This window comes from Empidonax traillii, unplaced genomic scaffold (assembly GCF_003031625.1).
Source record: "Empidonax traillii isolate 1590-97213 ecotype Southwest subspecies unplaced genomic scaffold, ASM303162v1 scaffold11:size2795301, whole genome shotgun sequence".
Taxonomy (NCBI): Eukaryota; Metazoa; Chordata; class Aves; order Passeriformes; family Tyrannidae; genus Empidonax; species Empidonax traillii.
Genome location: NW_020955204.1, coordinates 2,256,607 through 2,276,164, shown reverse-complemented (window position 1 = coordinate 2,276,164; position 19,558 = coordinate 2,256,607). Strand labels below are relative to the sequence as shown.

Below are 19,558 nucleotides of genomic sequence, written 5' to 3'. Positions count from 1 at the left end.
ATTTTTCTAGTGAAATAAAAGGGATCCTGTTTCTAGGAAAAGTCATAATTTTGTGGTCTGTTACCAGACTGGCAATGGCTCTGGTCATTGCCTCTTTGAAGTCTGATTTGGCTTTACAAAAAATCCAGTCACACTTACATGGATTACCAGAGAGTATTGTGTAGTAAATGAAGTTAGTAAACCAAGCAGCATTCCAGGTGGGATAGCTGGTCCTCATGAAAACAAGAAACACAGTGTTCTCATCTACGTCTTCCCACTGTCCAGCTTCAAAGTGGTTTTTGTTCAGAGCTTGTATGGCAATATATATTTAAGGCAATAACTGTGTAAATTAACAAAAATTTGGAGTCAAACTGAGTAGGTGCATGTTCTTAAATCAAAAAGCCAAACTGTGTATTTTGGGTATTGATGACTCTGGAGAGTGTTAATTACACACTGTTTTTCCTTTTTTCTTTTGCCTTTTTGTTATAGTCACCAGTAACTTCCCTTGATGAACATGACCTGGTGATGTTCTTACACAGAACAGTTCCTTAGTAACTGAGGGAACAGCTGAACCTGTGTCAGGGGAGGGTTGGGCTGGATATCAGGAAAAGGTTTTTTCCCCCAGAGGCTGGTTGGGCACTGGAACAGGCTCCCCAGGGCAGTGGTCACAGCCCCAAACCTGACAGAGCTCAAGGAGCATTTGGACAACACTGTCAGACACATGGTGGGATTGCTGGGATGTCCTGGGCAGGGCCAGGGGTTGGACTTAATGATCCTTGTGGGTCCCTTCCAACTCAGGATATTTCATGATTCTATCGTACTTTATTGTGCTCTTTTTGAGGAAGGAAAGTTTCCTTTCTGCACTGAATGAAACACCAGGGCCATGTGGCAGAATGGTTATGCGGTCCCGTAATAAGATAGAAACATAAGACTTGTGGGGACATATTGCGTCAAGTCACAGGCTGTGGTGATGACAGAAGGTAGGTAGGAGAAACACCAGTGGCCAGGCTTCAGGCACTTGACTGCCCAGCCAAGACTGCTGTTGTAGTGGCTGCAAAGAGAGAGGTGATCAACAGGGTGAGTCAGAGCATTAGCATAAATTGGAGTGAATTCCCTGGGGCAGCACTGTGTAAGGGGGTGTGTTTTGGGGAAGCTGACTCCAGGCACGTAGGAACGCTGAGAGTCACTGGGCTGGTTCACCTCTACTACTTGTGACGCATGGCACTGTCAGTGGAGAGAGCCTCAGATTGCATGGCTGCACCAGCTGGGCTTACTGTGACCGCTGGTGTTTCTGCCCTGGCTTTGTGTCATCTAGACATGCCTATGCCTGAAGGCACTGACTTCACCTCCCTTCTCCAGGCACAAACAAGTCATTACCCAGAGGCTGTATTTTTGCTTTTGTTCCCTGGGCAAAAGTCACAGGTGCACTTTGTGAAATGGTAGCTTTGCTGCCACGCTGTGCCAGAATGCCCAAGCAAGCAGGGCTGCTGCAGTCCTGAGCAGCCTGTCCATTAATCAGTTATAACTTCCCTGCTCCCAGTGCATGTGTGAGAAGGCTTCTGCCAGTCTTTTGATGGAATGCACAGCGAGGAAGAGTAACTCAACAGCTTTTCTAGGTGCAGAGATGTTTCTGCTGCACCTTCTTGCCGTGTAAGCAGCGTGTAGGAAGTGTTGACAGTGCAGTTCTGTGATCCGTGCTCCTAATTGGGAGGCAACAGGAAAGTGACTCATGAGACATTGCATCGTCTTCTGTGCAGGGAACATGGTGACTTGAAGAACAAGGCACCGGAGTGCACAGTAGCTGTGAGATTGACAGCAAAATTATATAGGCTGGCAGTGACCAAGCTCTTGGCTGGTTAAGATCACTACTGAAGGCGTATGAGCTCCTAAGAGGAGTTCCTCAGCTATCAGTGACCTGTGGGCACCAGCAAATACAGTTCTGCTCCATCAAGAGCTGTCATGAGTTGCCAGTGTTTTAGTTCCTGTGGCCGAAAACAGCATCCAGTGTTGACAGAACAAGGTATTTACTGTTAACGTGTTCTCGTTTCTGCTTGCGTAACTCCTGCATGCATGTAACTGCCGTGTCAGCTTGAACTTTTTTCTGCACTCGCCATGTCCTGATACTGCTCCTCTCTTGGCTGACTTTGACCTATCAATATTCCCTATGAGATTGCTTTTCTCCATCTGCTCTGATTCTGCTATTGATCCTGTTCTGGCACTAACCTTTTCCAACTCTGCCATGACACACCTCCATTGCAGATTTTAGTTCTCGTGTTCCTAACCTTGTCTTATCTGAAACCCTGCTACATTCTGAGTGTTTTTGAAACTGATGTAAGAGCAGAAGCTCGTTTGAGCCGTACTGAGTTCAGTAACTTCATCTATTTATGCCAAGGCCAGAGATTTCCTTGTCACTCTTCCCTTTCTAATGTCAGCTCTCAGCAGCTCTTTGATAGTTTGAGGTACTGTGGTATCTTCCCAGTGCCAGATATCTCACCTAGTTATGTCTGTCTGTATATGGTGACAGTGACAATGTCACCAAAGCAGAATGTAAGTGCAGTTTATCTGCCTTGTCTGGAGTAAAGGATAGTGTAGGTGCAGGGCTACATGCATCTGAACATATTTGGCTCTTGAAAAACAGTAGAACTTTTTTGAGGGGAGGTGGAAAAGAGGGAGAAGTGAGATTGATGTGGTCAATGTGCTTTTTAAAAGTAATCTACTTAATTTAATCCAATCTGAATTCTACCTGCATCCCTGTACAACATTTATAGCACTCATTCCTCCAAAGTCAGTCATAACAACACAGAGTGAAGGGTGAGGTATTTTGGTTGAATCTGGATCCAGATTTTACCAGGGCATCCTCCCTGTTTAATGGCCAGTGTGAAATCTAGCTGTGAGCTGTACAGTGCTGACTATGGGAAATCTTCTGAGGCAGACCAAATCTGCAGACACTCTGGTTGCATGGATGCTGGAGGCTGATGACTGATGTGTCAGTGGAATATCAAACTCAGAACCTGGGTGACTGGTTATGTAATGATTGGACTGGAATGCTGTACACAAGCAGAGGCATCGTCACCACCTGTTTACTAAGTCTGATGTTACACATAGCCTGAGGTTACATCAGGTGAAAGAGCACACAGCCAGATTCTCATGAGGTAGGAACACTAGGCTGGTGCCAGAAGAACAGCTGACAGCGTCAGCTTTTTTTGGTTGGTATTTCCCTCCTTTCATTTCAAGGAAAAACCTCAAAACGTTCTCTTGATGTTGTACTTGGTATAAAATTTCACGACTCTCCACTATTTCAAATCCTCAAGATGTGTGAACCCCACCTTGGTACAGATTGCACTCTCGAGGAAAGACACTCTGTCCTGTTATTGGTGTGTATTGGAAAGAAACCAGTTCCTTGAGTTCATCTTTTCTGTAAGAAAATAAATAAGCTCTTAACCCAGAGCCTCCAGACAATTATAACAAAGTGGTTGTACAGCTGCTTGCATTCCAGTTTCTGAGGAATGTGAAATTACTATCAGCAGTGCTGGGACATGTACAGCCCATTCTTAATTTTGTGGTTTATACATAGATGTCACATTGTGGAACAATGCAGGGTTTCCAATATATTCAATCTTCTCTAGTAGAAGTCCTATTTTAGACAACTGGTGCCAGCTAAGATAGGAAAGCTGTTGTGTTATGGCCCTTTAAGGGGCTAATGATTATTTAGGATAATAATTTTCTCTTTTTAAAACCACCCTCGAATCTCACAGCCTCCAATCCCACAGCGCTTTGCTACAACCTGCCAAGGTCCCAGCCTCTAGCAACAGGTAGCTTGCAGTGTCAGCTGGAGCACTTGGGCACTGTCTGGAAGAGAGAGGCTTAATGCAAAGGTGGATGCAAGATAAAAGGACAGTAGTGTTTTTCTCTCTAGGATCTCATTTGGCAGAAGCTTATTCCTAAAGTCTGTCACTGCAGGCTAAGACCAAAGCCTTTAGCTTTATTCTGTATTACACTGCCTCAAACTGGAATGTGCAGTCACAGTGCTGCCTTCTCACAGACTGTCTGCATGTATAATGTTATGATCAGATCCTGTTATTGTTTTAAAGCTTAAACAAGAAAATAAGGATCAGAGGTTCCTAGGTGAAGACTGATAAGGATGTGTTTAAATCACTCGATGCTAAGCTTATTCATGTGCTGAAGATGAACCCGTTAGTGATTCCTTTGAGTCTGAGTCTATGCATAACAGATGTCTCCAAAGTCAGAGGTATGAAGAATCCCTCCGAATCTGCCAATGCCTCTTCTCTCCAATCCTTAAGATGGCTGTGGTGATCAAACTATTGTCCAGGGACTGTTTCATGCTGCATCTTTAGTTGAATCATTGGCCACCTATTCCTCTCCTATCCCCCACTCTGTTACTTTCTCTCCTGATGTGGGAGACTGTAATATGAATTTTCTGCAACAAAGGCTGTGGATAGCTTTTCTCTTCTAGATCTGGCTGGTGGGAAAGTCCCAGCTTTTTCTTGCTGCTTCTCTAGCCCTGCTGGCAGGGTTGTGTGTATATGCTTTAGCCAAAATGAACAGGACAAACAAACTGCTGTTCAACAGGTTAAGGTAATATTTGCTGGAACAGTAGCTTAGAGTGCACACCCACCTCCAAGCATTCCTCTTTTCCCTTAGCTGCCTTCTTAAACTGGCTTTCCAAATTTTCCCTGCCTTGTACTGCAAAGTAGCACAGTGGAGCCCTCAGATTTCTTAGCCCTTGGACTTCCATGGGTAAGCAGACAGAGTGGAGGGCAGCAGACAGCTGTTGCTTGTAGAGGCCTTGGCTGTGAAAGAGTAATTGTGGATGGATACATGCTCAGGTAGGTTAAATGCGACAGCAGAAAGAATTTAAATTTTGCTGCAAGGTGTTAGAGTGGCAATAAAGCAGTGACGGGTGTAGTTGAAGAGGGCTCCATTCACCTATCAAAGCTATGTACTGCACTTCTTTGCAGTCAAGTAGTACAAATGAGAGAGCAAATCTAAGCCAAGAACTCTCTTATCTTCCTCCTTGTAAGCCAGCGTGACTTAGTGTGTGTTGAACAGAAATATAGTCTTGCCATGGGTCTTCTTTCAAACATCAGCAGGTGTGAAGTCTTTTAGTTCCGTCATGTCATTGAGTTATGCACCGAAGAAAAGTCAAAGCTAGACTCCGCAGCATCCTCTGTGACATCTTCAGCCTGAGAGGTAACCCCTCCATCAAATTTCAACCACTCTCCTGTAGGATACTTGGCCTGTTTTCTATGAGCTATTTTGGTCTGTTCTTTAGATATATATATGGTAGAGGAAGATAATGAGAGCAATTAAAGAGGAATTGCAAGATGCTGTGCTGGAGGTAGTGGAAGAACCGTGTCATGGGTTGTGCAATAGCTTCATCTTTTACATATTGCTCATGGCGGAACGTGCCACGAGAGGACTCAGTACCTGAGTGGAAGGGTCATTGTGGCATGTTACAGCATTGGTGATATATGTAGCAAAGATTGCATCATATGGTTGAGTGTTAACATTAAAGAATATCTAAAGAATCCTTAAGTGGAAGAAATCCATGTGGGAAGGCCAGCTGATGGCTACATGTGTTTTTTCCCAGAAGACGTCAGATAAAAATACTTACATGCTGAATCCTCCAGTTTTTCTGTGTGTTTGTTGAGAACATAGTGCACTGGATTTGAAAACAATTGTTTTCATGCTCTGTGACTAGGCTAGTCAAAAAGCAGCTACAAATGGGAAACTGAGAAACAAAGGCAGGGCAGGAAACTGCGTTGAGCTCTCAATGTGACCCTTTAAATTGAAGAAGTTATAAAAGGCTGGCATAGATTTCATTAAAAAGGGAGCTGGGGAAAAACACAGTTTAAAAGCGTAATTGTTTTTTGTCAAATCTTTATTGACTCATCTTTTTCCTGTTATGTTGCCTCTGTATGAGAGAAACTAAAGCAACAGCTTAGATGCTGACAAATATTGTACCTATGGATCCTCTAAGAAAACTGAGCAGGGTTCTTGCTTGTCAGGTTTTTTATCTTTGGCTGGTCTCTCATTCTCCTCATTTCCAAGGGCCCTAAGCAGAATTACTCACAGAATCACAGAATATTCTGAATTGGAAGGAACCCCCTAGGATCATCGAAGTCCAGCTCCTGGCCCTGCACAGGACAGGCCCAAGAATCGCATCGTGTGCCTCTTAGCAAGCTCTAATCTGCATATGGAGAGATGATGTGAAAGAAAGATGCTGATAATCATGATACCTGAAATTATTTTATGCCTTTAGTAGACGACAAGTACCATTAAACCTTGTGTTGACCTTGCTGTATTCGCTGCCTCTAGCTTGAGCAGGCTCAGACATTGCATCAGTGTCCTCTAGTAATGTGCAGAACTCTTTTTACACTAGCTAATTGAGTCTAACTATTCCTCTTGGAGGCAGATGAGTAAGTATTAGCCTCACTTTACACCTAGGAAGAGTGAGAGGGGAAAGTGGCTTGACCCAAGTTTAAGTGGCAACCAGTGTGAACAGTGTCAGAGTACCCTGCTTGCCTGTACCTGAGCCCTGTGCATGCAGAGATTTTGAAGTTCCTTATGGAACATGGGAGAGGAGTTAAGTGTTTGGGCTACCCATACTGTGTTAGATATTATATTGGTTGCTGGGTGCTAGGTAATATGTTGAGAAAGGCATGAGAAGAGGAGGCTCACAGGCACAAACTGCATTGCCAAGCAGAGTAACAGTACTAGTGACATGGTAGCAACAGGCTTGCACTGGCCTGCTGAGCACTGGCAGGACAGCCTGGGGTAGTCTGATGGCAAAAGGGATACTGGCCTCATTTCAGCTGCTCAGTCTGGCTGCACCAGTACCCTGGTTGGTATTTCTTTCCTTCTCCCATAGAGAAGAGACAAGATAATTTGAAGCAAAAAGCCAAGACTTTGCCCTCTGGAGGGATTCCAGGGTTGCAGATGGACTGGGCTCTTCACAGTGCTGCTGGAAAGCAATTACATTTGCAGTTCAGGGGAAGGGAAGAGGAGGAGGGAGAGTCACTGAATTGACAGCAGGGATAAGAAGGTAGCTCATTAGCACATCATCTTTTCTGCACCCTTCTGTGTGGGAGCAGATCTCCATATGATGACATTCAGAGTCTGGCAGGAATGTCATCCTGGAGCTAGTAGGAATTTTTCTGCAAGAAAGTGTGAGCGAGTAGGTTTAAAGAGATCAGAAGTGAGCTCCTCTGTGGTCCAAAGAACATAAAGGTTCATCCTTCATGGTTGTTCTCAAACTTCACTATAAGCTGCTGACCAAGAATATGAAGACAAAGTAATGAGGTATTCATTAAAAACAAAAAATACAAAAAACCCACAAACAACAAAATATCCCAAACCAACCAACCAAAACAAAGCCAAAACCCCCATCCCTTCTGCTGCATATCTCATCTACTTTTCTTGCTGCAGCCTTGGTGTGCATGCCAAGAAGTACCTGTTCATTGCACTGTGTATATGGTAAATAAGAACTGAGAAAGATCATGTCTCCCTTTACTTTGTGAACATCCTCTATGGCAGATGACTTTTTAACTGAACATCAGCAATGGAGAGCTGATTATGTACTGCGCTGTTACTTATGCTTGGAGAATTCCAGTAGAGGCCATGCAGACCTCTGTATAGCAATCATAATGATTTGGAGAGTGAGTCCTGTGTCAGTGACAGTGGTCCGCTGGAAACCCTTCAGTACACCAATAATAAAATATAATGCACTTAATTATGGCCTGAAGGGTGAATTCCTTACAGGCTTGTTCTAAAGACTCATGTTACTGTTTAACAACACTAGGGTGTACATTTTCTCGTCCCCTGAGCTGTCTTCATGGTCCCAGAGGAGAATGTCACAGAAAGCATACATTACTGTTCCCTAAAGGAGGTAGTTGAGAATGGGAAATGTGTGTGTCTCACATGCCAGGCAGGCATAAAAGGCTGTGCACTGAAACAGTCCTTTGTGGCACAGCTGTGTCTCCTTTTTAGGAAGATGTTTGTGTTACATGTGAAAATATCAGTGTGAGGATCTTGAGTCCTTTTGTTGAAAGAGGGATGAAGGGGCAAAGAATGAACTCACACTAAAAGCTTTTGAACCCAGTGAAACACCAGGTGAAGACCAACCCTTCTTATTTTCTTTTAATTCTTCTATCTCCTCAGTATAAATGTTGTCCAGCTCAGAGTGCAGGAACTGAAGTTCACACAGACCCTTCCCATAGGACCCACAGCGCCATGGTGTGGTAACACCTCTGTTTGGACAAGCAGTTGGCTCCAGCAGTTCTGGTTTTGCAGCCAAAGGGAGCCTCTTCAGTATTGCCTTCAGTTTGTGTCAGTGTAGGAACTGTGCCATTCATTTGGGCACATCCTGCAGGGTGCTAATGACAGCAAGGTGGAGGGCAGGACTGAAGAGAGGTGTTTGTCTTTAATGATAACACAGCCTCCACCTGCTGTAACCTACAGTGGATAACAATACCTGATGGAGAACATGATGGACAGGGAAAGAAGGTGAATTCTGCAGAAGGCAGCTGCAGAGCCTGAAAGGTAGGAGTTGGGAGAGAGGAGAGGGAATAGATCCCTCACTCTGAACTCCTGTGATCCTGATTTACACCCATGTAACTCTGTTGGAGGCAGTGCAATTATATTAGTAGGAAAGCTAGCTGAGAAATAAAAAAACTGGCTCCATGTCTGTTCAGCAGTTGTTGTTTGTACTACTAGCACAAGCTTTCTTCATGCTACAGAACACACTCCATCCAGGTTACAGGAAATTGCATGCTGTAACTCTTCAGCAACGCTTTTTGCATATAAATAAGCAGAGAACAAGAGGAGAAAACAAGATTAGTGCAACAAATACTGCACAGGTTAATGCAAAGGCATTTTAGACCTAAGCACTGAGCTCTGGGCAGTTACAGCCGGGGCTATTCAGCACCCTCAAGGCAGCCGTGTGCCTGCATGGAGAGGCGTTCCCTTTCATGTGGCAACTGCAACCCTGTGGCATTGACTGCCATCGGACACAGCGGGATGGCTGGACTAACAGCATTAAAACAAAGGTGGTGTTTATGGAAGTAAACAATTAAATTTAGAAAGATGTAAAGAATGGCATCCACCCTCCTGGGAAATGGCTGACCTCTGCAGGTCTCCGGTGGTGTCTTCTCCTGTGGTATCTTGTGTGGATGCCCAGCAGTGTCTTGAATGCCTTTGCCTCTCTGGAAAGTGGCTTAAAAAGGTTTGAGAGCTGCAGTTAGTTATTCTCTGGAAGGTGGTAACAGGGCCTGAAGAAATAAAATGGAAGTGAAATAGAAGCAGAGGTGGGCAGTGAGGAATCCTTTTCAAAGTAAGTGTACACAGTGCAGCTGCTTTCCATGACATGCCTTTTTATAGAATCTTAGAATGGTTTGGGTTGGAAGGGGTCTTAAAGACCATCTATTTCCAGCCCTTCTGCCATGGACAGGCACATCTGCTACTAGCCCAGGTTGTTCAAAGTCCCATCCAGCCTGGCCTTGAACACTTCCAGGCTCTGCAGCTGCCATCTGCAGAATTCACCCTCTTTCTCTGTCTCTAACATTACCCATCAGGTATTGTTATCTACTTCCGGTGTAGGCTTACAAATACCCCTTAAACTGCTCTAGCTGCCCCTTCAATACTATAATTTCCATATGTGTGTGAGCCTGAGAAAACGAAATTAAAAGCCAACCGGCTATACTCCAAAACATCAGTGCTGAAGAAGTGACTAACTGTGCTGGTCCCTGAGGGGCCATGGTCACGTCTTTAACCACACCTAAGGAAGCACATGGTCCACTCTCCCCACCTGCCTTCAGGCTGCCATGGGAGTCAGAATTTTTGAGCCTGCAGTCCCACTGACAGGTGTGCTGCCTCTCCTCCAAACTTTTGGAAGGCCTGTGGTCCACGTCCCCTTTTTATTTTTGGCCTAGTGGCAGTGATTAAATATCAATATGTTAATGAGCCTCTGACAAGAAACACAATGCAGCATGCACAGGCTGCTGTTCAGGGGGCTGGATCTGATCCCTGTCTCCCTGAGGGATCTAGTGGCACCAGGGACCCTGCAGCTGCTGCTGAACCAGGTGTACAGCTGTCCCCTAAAGCAAAGAGGCAACTGAGAAGACCAGAAAGCTTTCTGCACCTTTAAAGTGCAGACTGGAGTGTGGCTGCTCTGCAGCCTTCTAGTTCAGCTATTTTCAGACAGTTTTGTGATAGTAGGTTGGTGAGAGATGCAACTTGCTGTCTCCCACACAATGTTAGCTTGTCTGTTGTTACTGAAGAACACCTTCTGGTGCTACAGCTGTAGCCCACCAATCCTGCTCATGGCCAGGGAGCATACTAGAGAAGGGTCTTGGGGTAGGAATCTGATACTGAGGGGAAACGATGCTGTTTGTTTTCTCCCCATGCCTGCTGCTCTGCAGTAATGCTCCTTGTGTGGAGCAGCAGTCTGAAGCTGAAACATGAGCAGTGACTGTCAGAGAGATGCCCTTCCTTGGTTTGCACTCTGGCACTAAATTAATGTGTCTTACCTGATGTGCTGCATCATGTGCCACGCAGAAACAAAGGCCAGGATATAAATTCCCCAATCCTGTGGGTTTCTCAAAGGGTAGAGTTTGTTTTGTCTCTTATAGCTTAGGAAGAAAAGTGTTACCTTTGAAAATGCCCAAGTTGCCTTCCCTTGGCTGCTGGGGTCCATTCTGATACCTTGTCTGTACTGTAATGCAGGTTTTTGGTGCCACACACCCTCTTCCCATGACTTCAACCTGACCTTTGAAGGCAGCATTTTGTAAGACCTCAGTGCACTTCCCATGGTAATATGGACTCCTTATTTATTACAGGGTCAGTTTTTCCCCTTGCCATTGTTGTCCCAGAGCTGTGCAAACCCTTCTAACTACATTAAAAAACCCACTTTGGTCAGGTGTCTGCAAACTCTGATCATGCAATGATGCTCTGTACTCCCAGTATTAGTAAGCGATCCCTGAAGCCACAAATCTTGCTCACAGTAACACTATATTCATGGGTGCAGCACAGGGCATTTTATGCTCTGTTAGCCCCACTACTCTATTCCCCATTAACCAGAGTGTGCAGGGACAGAGCAGTGCTCTGTCTTCAATTCCAAGAGACCCCCACAGCTCTGCTCAGTTAAGGTGCCTTATAACAAGCAGACGTAGTCTGCCACCTACCCTGAGCCTTCACAGACTCAGAGCTGCAGCCTCAGGCTGTGACGACTCTGCAGACCTCTACTGGCTGAACAGCTCTGGTCAGAGATGCTGTACTGCTGCCTCCTGAGGGGCTGTGAGACTGCCTGCACACACACACGTGTGAGGCTTTAGGAACAGTGCAAAGTAAGTACAAAGACTTACTGCCTTTTCCTGCTGCTCTCCCTCCTCTCTGGTAGAGATGAACATACTTGGCTTTCCAAAGGCAAAATATGAGTGCAATAGCTAGTACATGGTGAAGAGCTCCTTCCACACCAGCATTCTCACCACTCCCACATGCTGCCAGTTTGGATTCACAGGGTATGATCTGTTCCTCTCCAGCCTGTTCCCAGCAGCATGCCCCACAGTTACTCATGGTGGGACACTGTCATAAATGTAATGTACAGAAAATGCCCTGCTGCCATTGCCCACTCAGGTTTCTTATAAGCGCAATCAAACGGAATAGCCATAAAGCTTTATACTGCAAGGGATAGTGGTACTCATAGTGGTACAGTCTTATTGCCAGGTGTTTTAGTAAGAAAACACCTAGTTCAGAGTATGCATGTTGTGTTTGTTCAGGGTCAGCTAGGGAAACCAGCTTTTGGTTTTTATGTCATAGGTCGGTTATTGCCACTTTCATGTCTTCATTCTGCAGTTTAGAATGCCCAGGGTTGCATTCCTGTGTTGCATCTTTGAAGCACCTGAATATTATGAAAGCTGCAGCAAAGGACAGTTCCTTCCTCAAATACTTTACAGTTTAAATAGACAGGGTAAGCAAAAGGTGAAGGAACAGGTGATTTTGGTTTTGTTTTATTGCCTACCCAGGTGAGATGTGCAGAAATAAAAGTACCAGCTCGTGGTTTCACTGGCATTCTGCTAAGCTTAAATGGGCATGTGCCTCTGGCATATGTCTGCAAAGGCTATTTATTTTTCTTCATATTTGAAAGGTGGTGACACAACTCAGTAAGTAGCTGGCAATATGTATTAGCTAGGTCAAACCCTGAATTGGGTGCTGGATGCTAAAGAGAGTTCCCTTAATCTAACTGTGGCAAGTCATTGCTGGTCTGAATGCAGGACAGCAGGTAGACACACACCTGAGCTATGTAAAAGCTCCTAAGAGGCTCCTGTGTGTTTTAGTGTTCGCTGTTAATAAATGCAGGTTGTTCTCACATGTTTCCCTGCCCCCAAATCCCTTAGAAATCAGAACTGTGGAGTGTTTGCTTTCTACTGGCCTATAGCCTGCTCCCTGTCTCTGAGAGATCTCCAGGATCCTGTAAGGACTTCTGATACACCATCAGGCAACTGGTGAGAAGACAGCAGTGCTCCAGGGGGTTGGGAAAAGGACACTTTCTGGAGGCCATGAGGTCCTTGAGTGCTTAAATAAGGGTGTAGAGAGTAGTAGGAGAAAGGTGGTCTTCCCACCTGAGACATAGACCTCACCTCAGCATTACAGGCTGAGACATTCAGGAACAGACTGAAAGGGTCTAGCTGCCTTAGGTACCAAAACAAGACTGGGGACATCACTTTATTATACCTAAAGAGAAAATACCACATATAGGGCTAATAAGCCCTAAATAGAGTGGATAAAGGCATAACTAAAAGTGGCTGGATATTGAAAGCAAAATAAGCTACAAAAATGGAACATTTCTACAATAGGGGCAATGAGGCACTGGGACTAACTATTGGAGACCACATTAATCCCCTGTACTTTGATGCCTTAATGTGATTTCCCATGGTGTTTTCTTTAGGCAACTCAGTGCCAGCTTACTGAGTAAGAAGAAAGCCCAATGGCATCCAGGGTGTCTGAAGAGTTGGACCCCATGAGTCCTTCACATCACCCTTCCAGCTAACTCAGATGATTTGCTGCCTTCTGCTTGTTTACAATAAAACCCCAGGAGTCACCAGCACCTCATTTTGTTCTGTCTCAGTTTATGGGATGTGTGTGACTCCCTTCTTTAGCTCAGGACTGGGCACCCAAGTGGGCAGGGAGATGGAAGCTGACAGCCTGGGGATAGGGCTGTGTTTCACATGGCAGCCAGCAGCACCCCCCACCTCCAGGACAGTGTCCACTGTGATGTTTTTGTGTGAGTCAGAAAGGGGGTGCTGGGAAGCTGGTTCAGGCTTGGGAAAAACAGTTGGCATGGTCATAATTGGGCAGGAAACAGGAAATGGTGTTGTGAGGTAACAAACAGGAAGCGATGATGGCAGTACAGCACGGCCTGGTTTGAGCTCAAACTAAAAGGAAAATGCTCCTCCGCAGTGAGGGGAGGCGATGGGAGCAATGTCTGCCTCCACGCACTCACGTAGCGCTGTTTGGTTTGCCCAGATACTGTTTACACTGAGTGGCTAATTAAACAATAAGATGAAACTAGAAAAGGCTTATTTGCACTTCCACAGCCACGAGGAGTCTGAAGGATATGAATGAGTCCTCACAAAATCCTTGTGAGTCATGTTAGCATTAAGAATTCCACCTCGCATGTCAGGATAGAGGAACAGGCAGCCATCAAAAGGGAGACTTCCTCAGGGACATGTAGGGGTTAAGTGTCTTCATCCCACTCCCTTCAGAGAAACACTGCTTGCTCCTCAAATTCATGCCTAAGGATGCCTCTTGCGCAGCCCAAACTATCTCAGAGGTAGTCGTCAGGTTTCAGTTAATGGCATCGACCCTTCCAAGCATCACCCTTTGCTCTCAGTTATTTCAGATGCCTCTCCAGAGGCAAACGCTGGAAGGGTCTACCTTTCTCCATGAACCCTAGCTAAGCCACACGGTTGGCTTAAACTAGACGCTTCATGCTTGGATGGCTGTGGTGAGATGAGATGAATCGGCATCTGCTGAAGATGACTGAGAGCAGATTGTGGAGCAACTGCCAAAACGGCAAGGAAATTCTTCCTCCTCACGTTTGAAAAATGTGTATCTGATGTACAGGTTCCTTAACGCTGCTGTCTCTGGGAAAAAGGAGATTTTCGTAATTATAAGCACACAGGCATTTCAACCTTTTCCTGGGATGTAAGTGAACTCTGTCTCCAGAAACCTGGCCATGGTTGTATCTAGAGTTTTGAAGAAATTAAAAAACCTCTTCCTAAGCTACATTATGACAAACATAGATACCATTAATAGAGTGGAATCAATGTAATCTTTGTGAAGGGATGAGTCTGGAGGAAGAAAAGAGCCTCTGTGCTATAAGGAGATGTGAGAGGATGGGAAGATATTGATGAAGAAGCTAACACCGGGACCTGGTGGGCTGAAGCAAAAGAGAGGATTAGAACAGGACTATTTCTTTTTCAATTACCACACTTTTATCTTGTGTGGGTTTTTTACCCCCCAGATACATTTTGTTCAGATTGTCTTGTGTTTCTTTGCTGACAGTCTTCCAGAGAACAAATGAGTTTATAATCAGGAACAAAATGCTTTGGCAATGCTTTGGTGTTTTCTGCCAAGGCAGAAAATGTAAGGCAACTATTAAACAGTGTTAATAGAAAAAGAATTTCAAATGCACAGTGATTCGTATTTGTACCAGGATTTTCAATCCTGCTTACAAACCATCATGGGAGCCATGTGCCCCAGTACAGGGATCATCAGAGCTCTTGCATGGTGCCAGGAATGCCCAAATCCTGTTCTGACTGGTGATGGCCTCTCCAGCAATAAACCTAACTCTCAGCAGATCTGTTTAGATGTTAAATATGAGTGGGTTCAATTTAATTTATAAAAACAAACATGGTGCCTCTGTGACCTCCTAGGCAGTTAGTTAGTTAGTGTAGTTAGTTAAAAATGTAATCAATAAAATTACTCTGTAGCCAGCAACAACTCAACAAATAAGCCATAAAGCACAGCTAAAAGATGTCATCACCAAACAACTTCTCCTGAAACTGCATGTTTTCCTTGTTTAACTGTGTATTTGCAAAACATGACTATAAACAAGATGCTGTTTTGCACCTTGGGACTTTCCCTGGGGTTGACCTGGCCTTCACACAGAGCAGCCTACAGGGTGGGTTGGCTGCAGGGATAGATGGAGTCTGAACACTGTTTCCAACTTGGTTGGCAAGAGGAAAGACGTAATGTTTGGAGAGGAAATCAAAGACTAAGCCCTTCAGTGGTAGTTATGTATTACACTGCTACCTATGTGACAGGCAAGTCCATCACTATTCTACAGCATATGGAAGAGACGAAGTAATTATGAGATCCTCTGTGTTATGCAGGTCATATAACATCCAGGGCTATGTTATCTTCAGATGTAGATCACTCTACTTGCCTTAGCTGTTAAGTCTCCCCTCTCACATGATATGTCAGTCAGAATCCCTGAGTGACCCAGTCAGAGGGGAGGACAATGAGATGGAGACTTGGGCAGCAGGAGTTTTTTTCCAGTCAAATCCGTGCCCTGCACTTTTAAACTTCACCTGCTCTTCTTGCCCAGGGGTGCAATCCTGCAGAGTGGGGAACTGCACTACTGAGTGACGTGCTCCCTTGGAGACATGTGTGGAGTGTTGCTGCAAGGCAGTGAAGACCTCTGAGTGGAATTGACTGCTGGATGAGCTCTGTAAGCAGATCAGTGTTGTGTTACCTTCCCCATGTATCTCCCAGGGGCTGAACAGCTTGTTGGAGGATGCAGCAGATTCGGGAGAAAGGAGCAGGAAGGTGATGGTCTGCCATCAGGATATGAAAGGGAGGAGGCAAAGGTACATGCTGGTCCCCAGAATCAAATGCTGGGCAGGGGACAGTTGCTGTGGCACCTGAAATTATTGCTCTGTACACAATCCTGATGAATCAGAGAATTCCATCCTAACTAACCCTGCAACATGATAGACCACTGTGCAGAAATATGCCCCAAAACTGCACAGGGGAAGAGGAACAGGGATGGTGATGGTGATGACAGGCAGAGGGAGGAGAAAGAGAAGGGGTAATTTTATGGTGCTGAGTCACACTGTTGCCCAGAGAAGGTCTGAGAGCAGAACAGGATGGATTAGAGAAGGTGCAGGAGTGATCAAGAACAAATCTCACTGCTTTGGATGTCAACAGCCAGCAGGGTCTTTACCTTCAAGCTCTGGGAACTGAGCTGGCAAAACTTCAGAGGAGAAGGCAGAGCGAGGAGGGGAAGGCACAGTGGGGACAGGGAAGCTGATTAGTGAGGCCATAAAATTGAAGTTGTGAAAATAGTGAAGCGTGGCAGAAGGCCACTGAGTTATGTCAATTCTCCATTACCGGAGTTTGGAGGGAGAGCAAAATGTGCTGGGAGTGTCATACTTGCTGCGTAAAACCGATGTGTATTTATGGGTCAGGTGTGTGAGATAAGGGAATGACAGGCAAACATAGATAAGTAACTGTCACTTTAAGCCTCTGTAGTGCAGGTTTTTTAGTGACCTACTGTACCTTTCTCATTTTAGCATGAATTAATGAAAAAAAACTGAGGAGCAACAAAAATATTTGATATGTGGTTTTACAGAGATGGTTTCATCTGTTGGACGAGGTGGTTGCAATTGCACAAAACTAACTTAGGCTTTCTCAGCAGCTCTTTCAAGGCTGAAAGCTGTTGCTGGACAAATACTGTGCATAATAAATGCATTCTGCATTTTAGCCCATTTTAGACACATTCTGTATCAACCTTAAGTTCTAGAAGCATCTCTCGCTACACTAACGTATGTGAACTCTGTGCCCTGTGCCGTGTCTTGCTGCACGTTGTCTAAGCAGCAGTGGGTGCTATAGCTACGGGTTTATTCCCGGCATTTGTCTCCCCTCATCAGCAGAGTCTTTAAAGGGCTAAGTGATATAGGGCTGGAGCCAAACATGGAACAGCTCAGGCGAAGCACTGCACGAAGCAGCACCCTTCTCACTCACTCCAGCTTTGAAATCACTTAGACTGAGGGGCTCTGCATGGCTTTGGAATGGTTTGTATCAGGATTAACACAAGGAAACATGAACTCCTGCTCGGAGGCAGGAGTTTGTCATGTTTGGCAGTTGTTTTGTCACATGGCTTTTAAGTGAATTTGTGCACTCTTTTAAAACTGAAAGCCAAGTTTCGGTGCAGTCGTTGAGCCAAATCCATAATCTTGCCATAGTTACCGCAAACTTTGCTGAAAGAAATGAATGGTACAGTCAGGTCTGAGAACTCTATAAGCTTGTGAATAGAAAAGGCACTGTTTGTTAGTATGTTTACGGTCCTGACATAATCTGTGGTCCTCAAGAGAAATCTCTGAAATTCAGGCTGAGTCTTTGAAGTCAGAAGGACCTCAGCTCCTCCTAGTGATTCATACATTGTGGCTCAGGGATGTGCTTAGCTGGGGAGAGCCAGGCTGGTGAGCAGTCAGTGTACAGTGGCCCTTAGTAAGGAAGTTTCTGGCCAAAGATGTAGGTTGAATCCAGGTCATATTATATGTTCAACTAATTTGCTTGTAGTTTCTTTGGCAAGGACTTGGGGATGTGCTCACGTGCACAGATTCACATATGCTTTCCATCTCCTCCTGTGCGGAAGTAGGCACTGCTCCTGTTTTTCCTGTGTAGTATCTGTGATCTATTCCAGTAGCTGCATCTCACAGTACTGCCTCCAGTAAATATTCACAGATTTCCTTGTAAGATGATGCTTTTTTTTTTTTTTCCTCTCTCCTGTGTGGATACACAAAGGCATATGTTGTACCTGCTTTACCCCATGGGATCTACATAATCAGGTCCACAGGTTTTAATGGATTTCAACTCCCTTCTGTCTATGGATACAGTTTCCTGTCATGTTTTGAGCAGGAAAAGCCGAGTCTTTTTTGGTCTTTGCATTCCTGCTTGCCTAGGCTTTGGGAAGAGTTCTCTGTCTATTTTCCTGTTTGATTTTTGTGTGTGTTTTGTTTTAAGCAGGACAGAGTGCATGTGTGTATGTAATCCATGTGCTCAATTAAGAGAGGCATCTGTTGGGTTTATTTCACATTGCCGAGGAAGGACTGCAAGCAGGGAGCATCTGCTCGGCTTTTTGTCAATGGCTTGTTTTTCATAATTTGCTCTACAGGGTGAATGTTTTGGGAGGGGGAGGTGGCTTCTTATTTCTGAGTTTCATCTTAAATTTATTTTTTATGGTAGCTGGGGATATTGGCTGGGATATTAATTTCGTTATGAAAAGGACTAAAGAGGTAGAAACAAAGCCATCCAAAGTAAATAGTATTTAATAGTAACCTTAATAATATGCGTAGAAGGACCCTTACGAATCATTATGTGCAATATTTTAATGACAAAGTGAAAATAATTTGTTATGGTGCTTTTTTAGTGCCAATGGATTTTTAATTATGTATTAAAAAAAACCTAGCAAATTTTGATTAGATTTTATTCTGGGGAAAGATAGAAAAGGCATCCAATATTCAGAGGCTTTTTTGGCATTTTGTCAACTACAACAAAAAGTCTGGTTTTAAAATAGAGCAGCAGTAGTTTCCTGTTCTTATAGTTTTGCACTCAGATGTTGGCTGTATTGCACCTAGCTAACCTAGGGAAAGATTTAATTGTCTATAAATGTGTACACTTCAAAGGCTACTAAACCTGCTAGGAGTGTTTATACAAGTGTGCTTTTTGCACTTTTTTTTGGTGGAAATGCCCTCCAAAAGGGCGGTGGCAGGTAATGACTTTGTGATGCCCTGGGAGGACACAGCTGCTGGCGTAGCACGGGGAACTCAGGAGGAGAAAGCTTGAAATTCCTCCTAATCCCACAAGTGAAAGACAAATCTTACCCCTTGCAATCAAACAAACAAGGAAAAAATCTTACAAGTGTAGACGTAGATGCTGTGCTAGAGTAACCTAAGGACAAGGTTTGGATCTTACTGAAAGTATTGAAAGAAATGAGATTGGAAAAGATGTAATTGTATTTTGTTCTGTAAAACCCCAAGCCAGCACATTTATTAAGCCACTTCGAAATGGTATTAAATCTGTATCTTCCATGCCATGAGTTGTCACGGGATAGGAAGAGTGAAGCATTAATAAAAATAGCTTTCCTGACAGTTCAGTCCCACGCTATAGCAAGAGAATATATATATGGATATATGTAATTTAAATATGATCTATCACAATATAAATATGTATAACATTTCAAAATGTCAGATGAATGCCACTCAGATGAACAACTTCGCTGACATCAGTTAACAGTATAACCATTTTATAAAAAGCAGCTGACATCAGCTGCTGTGCAAGATGTAAATGTAGGCCCGAGTGCAGGGAGCAGGCAAGCGAGCTTACTTCTAGGGGGGGCATCACTAACTTTGGCCGTCACAGAACAACAGGTGTAAAAGGACAAACCACAATAAACTTTGTAGTAGCAGGAAAGTATTTTCATTGCTTGAAAAAAAAATAAAATTCAAACTTTGTCATCACATTCAAAACATTACATGAGAAGTAATAAACATAT

At 44.3% G+C, this 19,558-nt stretch overlaps 1 long non-coding RNA gene across 1 annotated transcript; it reads right to left on the bottom strand.

Annotated features, from left to right (window-relative positions):
• Nucleotides 1–601: 601 nt before the first annotated feature.
• Nucleotides 602–6,092, bottom strand: LOC114059468. The gene is made up of 3 exons (XR_003571668.1): nucleotides 6,082–6,092; nucleotides 4,381–4,383; nucleotides 602–772 (listed from the first exon to the last, which is right to left on the bottom strand). It is a non-coding gene; the product is annotated as an uncharacterized LOC114059468 (long non-coding RNA).
• Between the last annotated feature and the right edge of the window lie 13,466 nt (nucleotides 6,093–19,558).